Here is a 3,786-nt window from a genome sequence, read left to right on the forward strand (position 1 = left end):
CTTCGGGGATGCCCACGGCCCGGCACCTTGTCGTGAGCGCCGCGAGCCACCCTCGCGAGGTTGGGGACGCCTCCCTACTTACCGGCCTTTGGATGTCTCCCTGCGGGGAGCAGACGCTCTGCAGGGTCGTGCGTCTTTCCCTCCGGCGATGGCGTCTTCCCATGCACAGACCTCTCCATTTGAACATGGCCCAAGGCATCGACTCCTCCTGCGTCAGCTGTGCTGCCTCAGAAACACACTCCGCCAAGGTCACAGGGATACTTCTCGTTTGCTTTGAAAAGCTGAGTGTTTTCCTTTCGCACGGGAGTCTGCATTCCGCCTGGAACCGACCTTTGTGCGTGGCCTGAGGTCGGGGTGGCGCCGCGACCCTGCCATACGCACCGCGGGGGGCCGAGCCCCACCCGTGCAAGCCGGCGCGTGTGCGCGCGCGGACGTGCTCCCAGCGGTCATGGCCTCTTCCGCTGGTCGCTTTGTCCCGACACCAGTGCCAGCCTGTCCCAGGTGCCGCAGGCGCACAGTGTGCCTTCGTGCCCGTAACAGCCCCGTCAGCTGTGTGCCTCGCCGTGCCCACGTCCTTTTGACCCCTCATTTCCACATGAATTTTAGAATCGGTCTGTCAGTTTCTACAGAATAAAAGGCCGCTGGGACCTGGACGGGGACGTCGCTGAGCCCAGGGATCAGAGCGGGGAGCTGGCCTCCCAGCAGCTGCCCCCTCACCGCACGCTCTGCTCCTGCAACGTGGCCTTGATGTCATTCAGCGCGGTCCTCAGCCCAGGCGTTCGTCGTGCTGGGACACGTGTCGTTTTCTTAATGGTAATGGCAGGTGGAACCGGCTCTGTGTTCGAGACGCCTCAGAGCTCCAGCTCTGTTGCTTGGGCCCCATGCCCAGAGCTTCGACTCTGCCCCCAGCGCCCGGCCAAGCCCGGAGCCCCCGCCCGCCCCGGGACGCCGGCCTCCGTCCGGTGGCTCTCACTGCTGTCACAGCTCTCGGGGGGCTTTAAAAGCAGGGACCCCATGACTTTAACCCGCCGAAGCCGCCTCCCCACCCCCGGGGCCGTGGGGCCCTGGGCGTCCAGGGGAGGGAAATACTCCTGCGTGGGACTTCTATCCTCAGAGCTGAACATGGCTGCAGGGGTGAGGCCCGCGGGGGAGTGGGGAGGGGAGGCGCTGGCAGGAGGTCCAGAGGAGGACGTGGACGCAGCGATGCGGTCAAGCCAGGCAGCGTGCGCAGGAGGGCAGCGTGGCGTCCGGGATCGGGCGCTGGCTCCGTCGCTGGTTGTCTCGGCCTCGGCGTCCCCAGCTGCACGATGGGGTGGGACAGGTGGCCTCTGGGGCTCCCCAGGGCCCGAGTGAGCGGGCGAGGGCCCACCCATGGGCCAGGAGCTGGCATGGTTTGAGAGCACCAAGCGTGGCCGGCACTCGTCAGTCACGTGCCAACGGCCAAGCCCTGTGCTGCTCCCTATGCCAAGCCAGGGATGGGGGAGGGGATGTGGGCCGCCCCCGAATCTCCCATCCGCTTGCCCTGTCGCAGCCAGTCACTGTGCCAACTGGACGGGCCACACCCCCTCCTCATTCAGAAACATGCGCCCCCGGCCCCGTGGTCCAAGCTCGGCCCCACAGGCCTTGACGACTTCCTCTCCCTCCTGGTTCACCCCCTGCCTGCCCCCCTCCCCCTCCAAGCCCACGCAGATTCTGGAGACCCAGCCACGGCTTTGCTTCCACTGTCCCCTCCACCTGGACACTGACATGTGCCTCCTCTGGCTGCCAGACTCTTATCCTTCCAGGTCCAACTTGCCTGCCACCTCCTCCAGGAAGCCTGCGTGGGCACTGGGGACACAGGAGTAAACACGGTCATTCTGCAGTTAGTCATTCATACCTTGGGCTGGGTTTCCTGTCTTCTGTACTGAGCCGTCTGAGCCCACTCTGTGTCAAGCGTCAATCGTGCTGGGGGTTGGGGGTGGGGGCCCAGAGATGAACGAGAAGTGGTCCCCTGTCCCCGGTGCCTGCTTCAACGCCTGGCCGGATCTCCCGTTTATCATTAGTTGAGGACCAGCCTGCCACCCCCAAGAAGCGTGAGCCTGTCACAGGGCTCCAGGTCTCAGCCAGTGAGAAACCTAAGCCGGGCAGCACTGAGCCGCGTCATGGCGGGCCATCTGCCACCCAGGAACAGAGGACTCTTCTTCCTCCGGGGAGGGAGGCTGGCAGGCGGCCACCCCGCCCAGGCCCTCCCTGCGGCAGCCGAGGTGCATAAGAGTGGCAAGCAGACGTCCAGTGGCCAGCATTGGCCGCAGGCCCTGTCTTCAGACATGTTCTTCAATCTGTCCACCTCAGAGAGGGCCATAGCTGCCCCCTGGGGGTGCAGGGGGCCCATAGGCGTGCCTGGGGTGGAAGGGCTCAGGAAGGTGTGAGCAGGCAGTGGTGGATGCGGAAGCTGGGCCCCTCTGCAGTCTGCCAGACTCCAGGGGACCCCGAGGGAGGGGACCCGAGGCCAGCACGCCTGCTGGCTCCCACCGCTGGCCAGTGGGATGGTGCTGGCTCAGGAAGCGCCATCTCAGTATCCAGGGGCCCACAGGAGGGTCCAGTCCTGACACTGCCACCGTGAGGGGGTGGCCTCGAGCAAGTCCCCAACTTCCTCCCTGGGGAGTGCAGGGGAGACACGGTCCTTTCTCGTCACATAACAAACCGAAAATGTTCACTGAGAACCTGGGGTGGCAAGTCCCTGGCTCACCTCATGGGTGCAGTCAGGGTCCTGTACTTCGCTTTTCTCTGGGACTGAGCCCCAGCGTCCAGCCTCCGGCGGCCACACGGTGGCAGTGTTGGACCCACCCTGCCCACCCCGCAGAGGCCCCAGGACGGCGCCTGACTCGCTCACTCAGCCCTTTCCTGCCCCAGAAGGGCTCAGCCTGTGTCCTGGCCCAGCTGGGGCCACCCACTGGACGCCCCCGCTCCCAGGGTGACTTCAGACAGAGGTCTGGTGCCCCTCGCTGCCTGCCACTGGGGCTCACCCGGACCACCCAGGGGCCTCATTTGGCAATCCGCCCTCCTGTCCCCTGGAGACCCAGGCATAGGCCACGCCTGTGCCCCCAGCAGCTGGAGGATTCCGGAGGAGCCACTTGGTGGCACTGACATTGGTCACTAGCAAGGGGAGGTGGTCAGATCGCTGAGCTCTGATCACGGGTCGGGATCCTGAACTACGACCCCGCCTCTCCCCACTTCCCCCACCCTCACCTGGGAGAATGGCAGGGCGCCCCAGGGACCCGCTCACTCCACCCTCCACAGAGCTGTGGCCTGGGGTCGCCAGGCCCCTGCTCGCACACACATCGTCATGGATGAGCAGGGAGGAGGCTGGAGGGGCAGGTGACACGCTGCGTTGCAGGAATCTGGCAGAAGCACTGGCCCTAAAGGGACCCCTGCCCTGATGCGGGTGGGGGGGATGCGGGCCACGTCCCTCAGGGGGCTCTGCCCCCCACACGTCCGCCCGGGAGCGTCTGCCCTCAGGGCCCGCGGGCGGCACGAGGGCCGCGACCTCCCTGCGTCTTCAGCGCAGATGGAGCAGGGGAGGAGGGCGCCGAGCAGGCAGGAGGAAGGGACATGGCCGGGCTCAAACGTGAGTCTGGGGCCTCCTGGGAAACTGATGTCCAGCCCCGGTGTCCCCTCCGGCTGACTGTGGGAGGGCTCCTAGATCTCCCGGTGCACTGTCCGGTCACAGCTGACGCCCACCCCTCGGAGCCCAGCCGGGAAGCGGCCAGGCAGGGCGGAGGGCCGCGCCGGCCCCGGGGGAGGCGA

This window comes from Pteropus alecto, unplaced genomic scaffold (assembly GCF_000325575.1).
Source record: "Pteropus alecto unplaced genomic scaffold, ASM32557v1 scaffold143, whole genome shotgun sequence".
Classification (NCBI taxonomy): Eukaryota; Metazoa; Chordata; class Mammalia; order Chiroptera; family Pteropodidae; genus Pteropus; species Pteropus alecto.